Consider the following 15129-nt stretch of genomic DNA (forward strand, 5'->3'; position numbering starts at 1 on the left):
AGAAGAAGGGTCAAGGGAGAACAGCAGCAGCAGAGTGGGTAGACAACCTGGAGATGAAAGGCCAAACATCCCATACAAAAGAGCCACTTGAGCATGGAGCCAGGACCCCCCCATCAAAGGGGCACACCCAGCTGCTTATGACAGAACAATGGTCCCAATCTCCGGGAGTCCTGACCAGGCACCTACAGAGATATGTGCCATCTCTCTACTTCCAGAGAACTCCACAATTCACTCCCACTCTAGAGAATGGCTTATGATGCTCAAACCTGCCCAAACCCCTGAGGACAGTTCACCAAAGGCTTTCAGAGAGACCATGATGTCTGAGGTGAGCTTTATGAGAGGAGTTCTCACAGTTTTACTTACTTGGTTGTGGCTGCTAAAGTCTTCGTTGGAGCTAATGCTTCAAATGTGTTCTCTTTATTTCACTTTCTCCTTGGGAATCTCTTTGTTAACTTTTGACCACTTGTTTTACTCATCCATTGAAACTAACATTAGTATCAGCAGCGTCCTGACCATGGTTATCTTGTTGGTCTCTCCTATGTGTTCCTCCATCATTCTATTCTTACCCCTTTCACAACACTTACCACACTGGATCATCTTAGGATGGTGTACTCTCCCCTCTCTGTATAAGGATAGGGACTTTGTCTTACTCATCTGAGTTTTTCTAACACCCACTAGAGGAGAGAGAGAGGAAGACATAGAGAGGGAGGGCAGGAGAAAAAGAGGTTAAGCGAATTGAACTGAACTAATAAAATTCCATCACAGCCGAATCACTTGGCCATCCCAAGCGGTGTGTTATCACAAGGTTTCAACTACATTTAAAAAATTAGCTCATGCTTGCTGATGCTCTAAGAGTAACTTACGGTACAAGAAGGGAACATCTGCTGAATCCAATTTTACCCCTCACTGTATTAGCATGAGTACTTCTTTGTGTTTCCACAAAGCTCCCCCCTTCCTCTTCTTTGGAGTCACTGTATGCTTGACATGAAAAATGTCCCGTAGAAAATGTAATCACTAATTACATCAATGGAAAAAAACCCAACTTTCAGATGTGAAATGATTAACCACAGAAAAACCACCTTTTCAATAATAATTTTCCAGTCTTCTGTTTTCACCAGAATTGGTTTTCTGCCTATGCAGTGGGTTTTTCTGGGTTCCTTTAAGGCTTTTGCCCATCATCATTTCATGATAAAAACCCTCTCACAAAGTTGGTGCTCTTGTGTGAGAAAAAGTCTCAACTGCATGTCATCTAACTGACTTGTTCTGCCTGGTTTCTTTTCCAAGTAAGTACACAACTTCAAATGCCATTTGCTTCAAGCTCCTAAATTTTGTTGACTTCTAAACTCTCCCTAGATCGTCTCCCCATCCCACCTTCTTATCTTTTCACCTCTGCCTTCTGAGTTCCTGTGCACTACGCTTGTGCTGTGAGAGGTAGGAGGTGAATGTGGCAGGAGGGCTCCTCCATCTCGCTCAGTCAGTGTCCTCCAGGGCCCCCCATCTGTCTGTCCCCCAGACAGGTAATGAGCCCCTGCTCTGTGCCCCAACCTGCTCAAAGGCTGACATGAGGGCAAAGACCAGTCAGATGCAGGCTGTCAAGCCTCTGGGTCTCCACCTGGCAAATGCCCTTCCATCCAAGTCCCAGCCTTCAATGTTACCAATGTGGCATAAGTATGGGTCACCCTGCCAAATTAGTGAATGCTGGTTCTGTCTCTTGAATAGTCAGCTGGCAGCCATGGACCCCAGGAGGAGGAAGGAGATGTTCAAGTGACAAAGATCTCACAGTTCGTGATGACTGGCTGGTTGCGCAACAGTTATCTGATATCTGTCAGCCAAGGTTAAGACTGTCTCTTCAGGGGCACATGGGTGGCTCAGTCAGTTGAGCGTCTGACTTCGGCTCAGGTCACGATCTCACAGTTCGTGAGTTCGAGCCCCGCATCGGGCTCTGTGCTGACAGCTCAGAGCCTGGAGCCTGCTTTGGATTCTGTGTCTCCCTCTCTCTCTCTCTCTCTGCCCCTCCCCCACTTGCACCCTATCTCTCAAAAATAAATAAACATTAAAAATTAAAAAAAAAAAGACCGTCTCATCAACACTGAGACAAAGTAATTACCACGAAACGAAGTGACTGAAAAACAAACTGTCTTAAAAGCTGACACACCTTTGAGGATGCAAAAATGGAAAAAGTGTGTTTTAACCAAAAAATCTGAAACATAGTTCACTCAGTTGCAAAGGAGCATGAGTACCTTCAAACAGGGAGAGGCCAAGAGTATGATCAGACATTCCCTTCCCCTCTCTCCCCAGGCAGTGCTGTTTCCTGTTTGTTCACCCGAGCCCGGGCTAGGTGTCTGTGGTGCACTGCTCTAGGTCTGCCTTGTAAGCTGCCAGGCTGTGGCTGGAGGTTACTGTCAGTGGTCCAGCAGTGCCATTTACAGGAGCTACAGATACAGAGGATTCAGTGAAACCATCTGAAGTAATGCGCCATTGCTTTAATACAAAACTAACAATGCCTTAATCATATTTTTTCACAGAACACAAAATACAAGGGCAGGTGGTTCTAGCATGGTCGTAGTGGCCAGCTATGTCACCATTTTCTTGCTCTTGCATGGTGCTCTGCTCTCCTTCTATTCCAATCTTGGGCCTTATGCTCACAAGGTCTAAGCACCAGTATCTCACACAATAAAATCCAGAACAGGAAGAAAGGGATAGAGAGAGAGAAAGTTTTCTTCGTGTATCTTACTCTTTTTATCAAAAAGAAAAATCTTTCCAATGGACTTCCCCTATCATCTCAGTGGCTGGGACTGTGTCCTAGAATTACCTATAGCAGCAAAGGAGTCTGGAAAAGTGATCTTCTGGTACTTTGGGCCTTTGTTATTGGAGGAGGGGTTTACCAACATGAAAGAAGCATGGTGGAATATTTGTGAGGTGGTGTAATTAACAATGTCCGGCCCCACTCTTGCCTCAGATGGCTGTTGTTGCCTCTGGGTCCCCACTTGCCTTATAGCCGGCTGACTCCTTTGGACTGGACCCCTATGCCTGTACCAAACTCCAAATTTAATCTCTGTGCTTCCTGCTGTGATACCACATCCCAGATGGCAGGCTGTCTGATGATGAAATGGATATCACACCAAGAAGCACTCTCAGCCCCTGCTCATCCTATGTGACCAGGGAACTGCAGGGAGAGCCCCGGGCCTGGAACTGGGAAGGCAGGAACAGCAGAGCAGGACAACAGCCACAGAGGCGCTTATAGTGGGCATACCTCGAAGGGTAACCTCATTTAATCACCAGCCACCTTTGAAGGTCTTTTTTATTGAGCCAGCTTCAAAAGGCAGATTGTAGTATTGAAAGAGAATGAGCTTGGGTACTATGGACATGAATTAGAACCTCAACTCTGCCACTAACTAGCTATGTGCTATTGGACAAGTTACTTCTCTAAGTCTTTGTTCCTTATGCTATAAAATGAGGTTACCACTGCATGTAACTGCAAGACCCATGGAGGAGAATGGGTGGGCTGGGGCTCCTAAAGCTCCAAGCACAGGGCTTGGCACAGACTTAGAGATCAGAAGCAACAAAGATGCCCGTTCCCATCATGCCACCCTGCGTGTTCCACTGGGTCGCAATTCAGAACTCTTGGTCAGGAAGAGCAGAGACTCTGAGGCCAGACTGCCTGAGTTCAAATGCAGGCTCCATCATAGGTATGTGACCCAAGGCTAGGCACTTAACCTCTCTGTGCCTCATGTTTACTATTAGATAAAAAGAGTTAATATCCGGGCTTGTCTCTCTGGTTAATGAGAGACTCAAGTGCAATAATGCAGACAAAGTACTTGGAACAGCTTTGGCACATAGTATGCAAGGTAGGCTGCATATATTAGGGTATAAACAGTTATGACATTTTTTGTACCCTCTGTTTAAGAGTAGAAGAGAGATGTTTATAGAAAGATTTTATCAAATGGCTCACATGAGACTTAGGTCCTTACAGAGTAAAGCTTCCCTTATCAAGAAAGTGCACGTTTCCAGCACCCACTCCGTTTCACTTGACTGAGGGCAACCTCACACTACTTGCCAGGGGCCAGTGAAGGTCTTTGTGATGGAAGCAGGAAGAGGATATGGTTAGGGCCAGACAAATCCAGGTCAGACCACCTGGGTCCAAGTCCTCATCCTGCACTGCTTGGCTGCACAAACTAGGGCAAATTATTGCATTTTCTTTTGCCTCAGTTTCCTCTACCTGTAAAATGGAAGCAGTAAAACCTACCTCCAAGGGCTCCTGTGAAGACAGCCTTGGTACATACTCTACAGTGTTATCAATTATTGCTATTACAAGCTTAGTTAACTGACAATGGTTTAAGTGGGATTGGTATCGTCCCTGTTTTTACTAACAGGAAAACCAAGGCAGCCAGTTGTTAAAGGCGTACCTGGAGCTCAGCCTTCTATTTTACTGCTTCTTCCAGTAAATGCCACTCCGAATGTAAGATTGATTTTTGGTGTGTGGGTATGATTCCTGGGTGATTTTATTTTCCTCTGGTGCATTTTAGAAATAAAGATGTTGGTATTCCTTGCCAACTCACCTACAACTTCAGACCTGCTAGACTCCTTTCGATTTCCTTCATAAAAATAAAAGTGCAGTACTCGGAATAGAATGGCACCTTGGACAATTTCCCCAACAAAGTGAGACCTAATTGTGCAAAATAGAAGCAGGTCTTCGAGATAGACCTAGAGACAGAAAACAGTGATGTCACCACTTCCCCACTCCATACTGTCTTTGCCAAACTTAACTGGCCAAGAGGAGAGCAGAGATAGGAGAAGGGAGCAAGATCGCCCTGTTTCATTACAGTCATTAGAGCACATGATCAATGGTCACAGAGAAAGTTACATTCTAAACTCCAAAAGCAACTCCTGCCAGGAAAACACATCTTTTCCTCCCTGACATTCTAGAATCTCTTGATCTATCTCTGCTGCTTCTGGAACTTGCAGTTCAGATTTCATCATCAGGTCCCTTCCAAGGGAAAAAAAAAGTGGTTTTCATGTTTCAAACACAGTAACTTTTTCATCCCTCTATCTGAACATGTGAACATGAATCACTGCCAGAATTACACATCCTTCCAGCTGGCATGCAAGCATCAAACCCAGGATCACCATTGCTCTCAGGGAACCGAGGGTGGAGGCTGCTCTCACATCCTCCTTTCCAGAGCTTACAAAAGCTCAGCTTGAAGAACCCAACTCTCCATGACCATCTAAGTGTGAATTTGAGGCCAAGCAGCATTGGCCCCTCCTCCAGAGCTCACAGTAATCATTTTATCTGAAAGCTCAGAAGGGTTCACAGAAGCTAATGAAAGCACAGTAATAATAAAAGCAGTCATTTATAGTGCACTTACTTAAGCAGCAGGAAGCATACTACATGTTTTATGTACATCATCTGATTTAAAGCCAATCTCAGTCTATGAAGGAGTTTCTAATACATGTCTGAGAAAGCTAAGGGTTATAGAGCAAAAGTCACTTGCCCAAGGTGAAACAATTAGCAAAAGGCAGGGGTGGGATCTGGACAAGGGTCTGTTCTACCTCCAAAGTCCATGATTTAGCCAGTACGTTGTAACTCCTAAGACATATCATCCACCCTAGATGTCATATATTCTTTTCAGAAGATAGCTGGAGAATCGTTCATTCAACAGTTATTTTACTGAGCACCTATGATATGCCAGCCACTATACTAAATACAGGGGGTACAAAGGTATACAGGAAGCTTACAGCCTACTAAAGATAGATAAGAAATTACAGTCAACCAACAGTGGGTCCTGTCAAAAGAGACAATGGAACCCTCAAGTAGGTTTCAGGAAATCCAGCATAAAAGAGGCTGGTGCTGACTTTCTATCTGGAGCTCTGGGACACTAGCAAACCAGGCAGATAAACCCAGAGAGCACCAATTACTATACAAAGTATCTGGGCCACTGGTGCCCAGGACAGCCTTCCAGGGTCCTAGAGACCCCAGCAGCTGAGAGGAGAGCAGCCAAACTCTCCCACGTTCCAGGGAAAGAGCTTTATGAGTATTGTACACTTGAGGATGAGGTGCAGCTACGGATGGAAGCATGGTCCTGACACTTGGGCCCGGGCTGCTTTGGTGGATACCAGTGAGGGACTTTCAGCAAAAGCCAACAAGCAAGACCAGACAGCATAGAGGATATGGACACCAGCCCAGAGTGAGCACAAATCCAGATACCTTGTAAGGACCACTACACCATGACATCCCTTAACAGTTTTGCCTTGTTAAGGAGAGGGAGGGAGGGAGAAACACCTGCATCTGACTGAGCTTAAGCCTAAGTAAACTGAGAAATCACTGCACTTCACTGAGCCAAGCCAGACATGACTGGCTGAGCTTCCTGCATCAGTCACCACAGTGTCTGGAGGTAGAAAGTCAGTACAGCTAAAGGAAGGTTAATAAAGCTACATTTCTGCACATGAGAAGTGTGAACTCAGCTCCAAGGGCTAAGAGCAGTAGATGGCAGCCTGGACTTAGACGGGGAAGAGGAGCTGGGAAGAAGTGAGTGTCTTTCAGTCATACTTCACAGGGTATTTATGGGACACTATAATGGGTTAGATTTCAAAAAGACAGGTTTTATGGGTTGAACTGTGTTTCCAAAAAGTTCATATGCTGAAGTCCTCACTACCTCAGAATGTCACCTTACTTGGAAACAGGGTCATGGCTGATGTAATTAGTTAAGAAAAGGCTACAATGGAGTAGGGTGGCCCCTAATTCAATATGACTAGTGTCATTATAAGAGGACAACCTTGTGAAGCCAGAGACACAGGAAGAACACCATTGAACATGACAGCAGAGATCAGGGTGATGTACCTACAAGCCAACAAATGCCAAAGATAACTGGCACACCACAGAAGCTAGAGGAAGGCAAAGAGCTGACAAGGAGAAAGAACTCCTGTCCCCTCCAAAGTCCTTCTAGCTAGACTAAGACTCACACTGAAATGAGAAAGATTAACAGGGGAAAATCAGGTTTAATAGCATGGATTTGAGGAATCCACATACACATGGAAATTCCAAAGACAGGCAAAATGAGGTCTATATGTCATCCCAAACTAACAAGGAAAAGGTAGGTAATTAGTTGTTGGTAATTAGTTGTTTGTCCTGCCATACAGATGGGCCACTCAGATAGTGTTTGGCTCTGCTAATAACTCTTATTCTGGGAAAGACTCCCAGTTTAGATTCTTCTACATCGTTAAGGGAGAGGAAAAATTTTCTCTTTAGCCCACAGGATCTCAAAATAATCTTCATGCAAGAATGGCCCATCTTGGGGTAGTCTGCCTCCGCCCCTATAGATTGTCCCTCAAGGCCCTCATAGAGAACCAACCCTACGGACACCTTAATCTTTGACTTCTGGTCTCCAGAACTGTGAGAAAAGATTCTGTTGTTTAAGCCATCAGGTACAGAAATCCTAGAAAACTAACACAACGTGAAGGCACAATTTTATTCATTCATTACACACTTTCTAAGTGCCTAGTAGGGACCACATAAAGCATAAGGTTCTCTGAAGGATACAAGACTTGACACAGCCTGTCACCATCATTTCCATCTCAGGGGCCACAATCTCATAAATACTCCTTCAATAAGAGGTTGCCAATAGGAATCCCTGCTTCTCTGGTCAAGGCTCCTCCTGGAAGTCTGAGTCCTTCCCAGGTTACTGAAGGTAGAAGCCTCATTGCCCCATAAACCCACCATCTCAAAGCCACACAGCCTGGTCCCAGACCTAGATGTTTAAATCCCTCTGATTATCTTGTGTACCAACTCTATGCTTCATTTCTCCTGACCTGATCTCCTCTCACAAGAGGAGTCACAAGACTGACTTCCAAGTTTTCCTAGAAGACACAGCCCATGAAAAACAAGTCCCCCAATCCTCGCCTTTTCAGTACCCATTCTGCCTCTTTGTTTTAAGTGAAAACTCACTCTGACCTGAGAACCCCCTTTCCTTTCAAAATGATTCATTCCCTTTCCCCCACACGCCAGTCCTTCAGGGTGCAAGAAGTGTACAGAGAGGGCACTATTTCTTCTGACAGAAAACTAAGACTCATTCTTTACTCTTCTGCTCCCACTTTTCTGGAAGCCCATGTCACCACACTCTGTGAGGGGCCCAGACCCTGATCTGCTCCTCAGCTCTGCCCTGCAGCCTAAGAAACACCTCATTTCTGTGAGTAGAGAAAGCTCCCATCCTTTTTGGCCATTGTATAGTACAGGATCTTAGCTCATAAATGCTCAAAACATCTTTTTCTCTCAAGACACTGTCACTGTCTTGATATTCAGATCCTATTTTGATATTACAAAGCAGAACCTGGGCAGCTTCTTCCTCTTTGCAGTCGGTATAATACTCTAATCTTGTCCATGCAATGGAAGCCTCTGAGGAACGTTCACATGAAAAAAACTCATTTCCAGAAACTGCCTTTGCTGCTTTCCTGCCCCAGCTCCCCACTGGGGACAACGAGGTGGCAGGTGGGGGTTGTGGGTGACTAAAAGTGGGGTATAAGAGGTTGTTCAGAACTTTACTAGGAGAAAATATAGAAAGATGAAATGTGGAACTATCAGCCTATGTTTTTTCTTGTTGCTTCTATCCCATACCTCTCTTCATCCCCCATCCCAGGCGCCCAAAGGGTCTTCCGCTCCAACTGTGTGTTGTTCCCCTCTCCCCCAGCTCACTGTTCTCCAACCACACTAGCTTCCTCTCAGCCATCAGGCTTGCCAAACCCTTCCCCACCCATGCTTTCCACCACTCTGTCCCATCGCCCATTTATACACCCTCTTCCTAAGTCTTCTCAGCCTTCAGAGAGAGCTGACAGGGACACTTCTACAAGGAGCTTCCTTGACTCTCAGGAGGTTCTGTGCCTACCTTGCCCCTACAGTTCTGTATATCAGCATTGAGAGGATTTGCCACAGAATTGTTCCACGTGTTTATTGTTGTCTTTCACCTCAGCTCATGTGTCAATTGCACAAAGGCAAAACGCATATTACTCATGTGTACTCTCATTTCCAGGGATTAGGCCAGTGCCTGACATTCAGTGAGGACATGTTAAATGAAAGTATCAGCAGACCTTGGCTTATTACCAATGTAACTTCCTTGATGGAGCAAAAGAAGAGTGAAGTTTTCTCTGTTAATGTGGATAATGCCTCCACAACATCTGTTTATAGTACCCTGGGGAGCATTTTGCTTTAACAAGCCCAAGAATTTACATCTCTGAAAACACAAATGGTTACTAATGACATTAACCTAGTGGTGAGCAACCTTTTCTGCTTGAGAGCCAACGACAAACATTTCTAAAGGAAAGAATTTTTACTCAGTCTATGGGGTGGAGGAACTGGTGTGTATTTTTACCATGGAGATGATGTATTTTATTGAGTCAGACAAATTTTAATGGGCAATGGGCATTACTCTTCAGCCAGTGAAATGCTAATGTGAGCAGCAATTCATAGACATCTGTGATATCATAAGGAATACATATTGGTCTTCCTTGGTCCTGACACAGAGCTTCTAAGACCTTCAGAATTTCCTGAATGGTAAAGGTAATAGGACCATCTTTTGTTATTCATAACAAGCCCCTTTCAACCCAGTCTGAGGTTATGCTAATAAGATGACCCTTGATGGGCTCCTAGATAGTTTAGGAATGGGGGCTGTTGGCCTGTGGAACTAACCCTGTGAACTAACTCTGAGGGTTAGAGCTTTCAGTCCCCACCCCCTCCCCACCTCTGGGGAGACAAGAGTGGCTGGAGATTGAGTTCGATCACCAATGCACCAATGATTTCATGAATCATGCCTATGTAATAAAACCTCCATTAAAAAAAAAACTAAACAATGGGATTTAGAGAGTTTCCAAGTTGGTGAACACATCAAGGTACTGGGAAAGTGATGTACCTGGAGAGGGCATGGAAGCTAGGTATCCCTTCCTCCATACTTTGCCCTATACACCTCTTCCATTTAGAAGTTCCTAAGTTGTATCCTTTATAATAAACAAGCAAGTAAAGAACTTTCCTGAGTTCTTTGAGTCATTCTAGCAAATTACCAAGCCTAAGGAGGCAGTTGTGGGAACCCCCAGAATTTACAGTTGGTTAGTCAGAAGTACTAATGAAAATCTGGGGCTTGTGACTGGCATCTAAAGTGGGGGCGGTCTTGTGGGACTGAGCCCTGAACTTATAGGATCTGGCATTAACTCCAGGTAGATAATGTCAGAATTGAATGGAACAGTGGGACACATCTGGTGTCAGAGAGCTGACGTGGTTGGAAAAGACACTATGCATTTGATGTCAGAAGTGTTGGGAGTAAGAGCAGTTCAGCATCTCATCTTTTCCCCCATGTGTATCATGTGTATATCAGACTTTACAGTCATGATATCCAAAGTAAGATAAACACACCCCAAGGGTATACAAGATTATTCAATGGGTTACAGAACGAATATATTACAATGTCTATTGTTTGCCTTGTTCATTAAAAACATATACTATGTAAATATATAATAGAACATGCATGTTATATATATATAAATATACATCTATCTATATACATATATATAGAGAGAGAGATAAAGATATATATAGATATAGAGGGATGCATATTAAACTTCCTACTAATAGGGGAACATGAGGAAAAATGTTGGAGGCTACTGATGTCACATTCCCATGTGCATTAAATTATTTCATCCTTGAAACAACAGTATGCAAGTCCCTATGACCTACACTTAAACAGACAAAGCTCAAAGGTGAATTGACTAGTTCATTACCACACAGGGTCATGAGGTGTTGGGGACACAGCTTAGGCTAGAATGTGTTCATGCCATTCCATAACGGCTACTTACTGATCACCTGTTGTGGCAGGCTCTGTAGCAGGTGTTGGGGATAAAAAGACAAGTAAGATATGATTCCTGCACCCCAGTACATACACACACCCTCCTCAGCTCAGGTCACCCACTCCCACCGAGATAAAATCTCCCCTCCCATCTGGGTGTGGGACCTGGAACAACACCATGGCTACTGCCAGTTTCCTGGGGCTTTCCTCTCTGCTGCTTGCCTGCCTTTCTAACCCAGCCTTCCATTCTTCATGGAACACAAGAATCCGAGGATCAGTGGTTCTGCCTCAGGTGATTCTAAGGACATCCTAAATGGGTGCTGGGTCCCTCTGGGGCTCAGCAGTATTAGAGCAAGCAAGGAGAAGATGAGAGGACTCAGAGACTGGAGTGATATGAGATAGCTCCCTGGGAAGCCCCAGTAGGAGGCAAGAATGAGGCTATGTGTCAGGGAGTCTGGGCTCGGGGCTGCACAGAGAAGCCTCTTGGTTGATGGCTGAAGGCAGAAATACATCAGGGGCATGTGTGGATGGTGGCAGGGACTCAGTCAAGAGGACCAAGGCTCATTGCAGGGCTCATGTCCCCTGGACACCTGCCTGAGGAACTGGCTGAGCAGGGACCTGTTTACTGGAAGCAAAATGAGATGCAGAAGCTTACTAACTAGGAAAGAAGCAAGAACCCAGTTACTAGAACGGAAACACATGGCCACAGTGTGCCTGGCAACAATACTGGCTTATTAAATCGCCAGCTACCCATCTAGAGTAACTTTGAATCTCTCACCTCAAAATGGGGCACTTTTATTGACAACGCCACCACATAAAAGAATTGAGGCTACACTGCCAAAAAACCCAGATGCCATAGGTACATGAATATACATGGCTGCCAGGCTTCATAGCAGAATGCAAACTGGACCCTGCTGAAGCCTCAAGTAACAGGATCATTTTTAACAACCCGATTCATTGCTTATTTGTAAGTAACTCAGTAAGTCTTTGTTATGGACTGAAATGTGTCTCCTCAAAGGTCTTGTTGAAGCCCTAATCCTCAGGGTGCTTGTATTTTGAGATCCAGCCTCTAAAGAGGTAATGCAGTTGAAATGAAGTCGGAAGGGTGGTGCTCTAATCCAATAGGATAGGAAAGGAAGAGACACCAGGAATGTGCACACACACAAAGCAAAGGCCATGTGAGGGCAAAGAGAGAAGACAGCATTCTGCAAGTCAAGGAGAGGGGCCTTAGAAAAACCCAAACCTGCTGACACCTTGATCTTGGACTTCCAGCATCCAAAATTATAAATTTCTATTGTTTACAAAAAAACACAAAAAACAAAACATGACACGTTTAAAAGACTGGGGTGAGGCAGAAACTAGAAACAGTGAATGAGAAGTAGGTAAGCATAATCATCTTTCTTCATTCATTAGACCAACATTTACTGAGGGCCTACTATATGTTGGCCATTGCACTTGGGACTAGGTGCAACAGTGAATAGGGCAGTTGGCCCTGCTCCCACACAGCTTTCTGTACAGAGGGAGCCAAAGAGGGGAGAATTATATTAGGATATTTCATGTGTTGAGAGGGGGATGTGGATGTGATCAAGGGGGGTTTTGTGCTTCTTCGATCAAGATGCAAAGGTGCAAGTATATCCAAGCAAACTCAAGAACTCAAGTATATGCCATATTAGAAAGGAACCTGGAAGACACAGAGGAAGAATATGCAGGGGAGAGAGGAGGTAACTAATGCATCATGGACCTCAGGGATTCAGGAAGGGAGTGAGTTCTAGAGCCTACTAACTTTGTATGGTATTTGGTTTAGCAGTAGGAATTATAGCGTATCTCAAATGCTCATACCTTAATAAAGAATGGTATGTTTCTAGAAAGATTCTGAATTGACTGTGCCCCACTTGTCTAATGGAAAACTTGGCATCTGGAGTTGGATGAACTGGTTCTGAGTCCCAGTTCCACCACTTTCCCTGCCAAGTGAGGTTGGGCAAGTCATTTAACTGCTTTTAGACTTGGGTTTGTTTATTTCCTTCCCCCCAGTACCTCAGACAGACAGGAATCTGGTTCATTATAAACCTTGGTTCATGACCTATTCTTATCATTAGCCGTCATATTGTAGATTCATTTGTATTGTTGCATATAGGTGATATATTTTAAACTGCTAAAAAATAAAATAACATTCCATATGGAATAAGATAAAAGGGACCCCCTAAGCCATCTTAAATGTAAAAATCAACTCCAGATAAATTAAAGTCTTACATGTCGAAAACAAAATATTAAAACTTTTAAAAGAGAATTTAAGTGAATGTATTTTACACCCTAGAGTAAGGAAAGATTTCTTAAAGAAGACACATAGAACAATGATTCTTAAATAAAAAGATTCAGAAATTTGAATATATTAAAGTTAAGAATGTTTTCATAAAGGAACAGCTTCAATTTCCTCATCTATAAAATGGGGATAATAATACCTTATAGAAATCTAACAAGATGAAATTAAATAACATATATTAAACACTTATCACAGATCTTAGCACGTAGAAAATAATAAATGATAACTATCATTATTATTGTCAAACAACAATGCTATTATTTATCAAACAATACCCAGTAATATGATAAGACATATTTAAACCCAGTAAGCCATATGAGGGCAAGTATTTAATAACATAATGACAGTTTAAAGAAATAAATAATAATGTAAAATACATTTATCAGAGACCTATAGTCAGACAGTCAACAAATATTTACTGAGCATTTTATGCCAGACACCATTCCAGGGGCTAGTTAATTTATATTAACCACCATTAATTGTTTTTGCCACAATTTAATACACACACAACTTTCACATGTGTATCTGTGACCAGAGCAGAGAAATGACCCCCACACATTTTGATAATTTGTATACAGCACCACAGAAAAACTTTGGCACTATCAGAGACAGGAGTCCCAGAACTATCCAACTCTCAATTGTTTATGCTAATGGGAGAGTCCAGGAAAAGAGACAATCCAAAATGGTAGATAAGTGTATTTGGTTTGGTTTTTGTGCAAATAATTGAAAGCCTCAAATCAATGTGACCCAACAATGAGGAAGCAGATCCAGAAATAGGGCAGTCTTCAGGAGCTGACAGATCAGCAACACAATAATGATAAAGATTATCTCCATTTCTCTGTTTTGTGGCTCTGGATGCAGAAGCATACATATAGTTCAAAATGGCAGATGGCTGTTCTGGAATGTACAAAGCCCTGAATAAAGAAAATAAAGCTGTGGTATGAAAACCTGGCTTAGGAGGTGTTGAAAAGTAACTCAGTATGTGTTCCATCTCTCTATTTTCTAGGATTGCACCACCTCACAGGCTTTGTACATTCATGTTTCTTATCTTCTTTGTTGGGTTTTCTCACACTAGGAGAAATCAACATAAGCTTTTAACAATAGTGAATTGTGTCAAAATAGACTTTATTATATAATTTGCCTAATAATGTATTCAGTAAACATTTACTGATTGGCCTCTGAGATGTCAACAATTATTCAACTCAAACAAGTAACATTTGTTTTAAAATCTACCCAAAAGTAGGAAAAGAACCCTCAGAAAACAACAACTCACATCTAGGTAACCAGAAAAAAAAAAAAAAAAAACAAAACAAAACAAAACAAAAAAAAAAAACTAAATATTCCCTGGAGTACAATTCTCCCAAAAATCATCCTGATATGACATATTGAGGCTGAAATGGTTTTGGACACTGCCTTTTAAGAAAAAAAAAAAAAAGGAAAAGAGGAAAGCTACTATCTTCCACAACATATTCTTTTTCCCAAGAGCTGATGAGTTTCCTCTATATCTAGAACAAATCCAGTCATTTTCAGAATACTCCTTTCAGAATAGTCGTTTCTCTTTCCTGGAAAGTGCTGACAGCAGGGGTGATACACCAAGAGTGGAACAGGAAACAGGAAGGAGATAAGACCAAGAGTGAAAACCTAGGTTCCAATTCTGGTCTATCACTTATTAGCTGTGCAAATCTGGCCTTAACAGGTGAGTTTCTGTTTTGTTATGTGTTACAGTATAATGTCTTCAGAAGCACATTAAAAGTTATAGCACAACCTTATATTTACTTCCTATCGGATCATGAGTTCCTTGAGGACAGGAAGCATGTCTGAATCACATTCATATACTCCACCATTCCTAGCTCAGAGCTATCATTAGGTGCTCAATAAATGTTGATTTTAAATGATAGCTGTCATGAAATAAGAGGAAAACAAAAGCCAACAATAAAGGTTCAAGATGCCTGCTGGTTGGCATGTTACACCTGACATCTGAAAAAG

At 42.9% G+C, this 15129-nt stretch overlaps 1 long non-coding RNA gene across 1 annotated transcript; it reads left to right on the plus strand.

Annotated features, from left to right (window-relative positions):
- The first annotated feature begins 209 nt into the window (after nt 1-209).
- On the plus strand, nt 210-4469 carry LOC132680175 (uncharacterized). Its single transcript, XR_009610559.2, has 2 exons — nt 210-325; nt 4374-4469. It is a non-coding gene; the product is annotated as an uncharacterized LOC132680175 (long non-coding RNA).
- Nucleotides 4470-15129: the final 10660 nt, after the last annotated feature.

The sequence above is a fragment of the Panthera onca genome, chromosome A1 (genome assembly GCF_046562875.1).
Source record: "Panthera onca isolate mPanOnc1 chromosome A1, mPanOnc1 haplotype 2, whole genome shotgun sequence".
NCBI classification, from domain to species: domain Eukaryota; kingdom Metazoa; phylum Chordata; class Mammalia; order Carnivora; family Felidae; genus Panthera; species Panthera onca.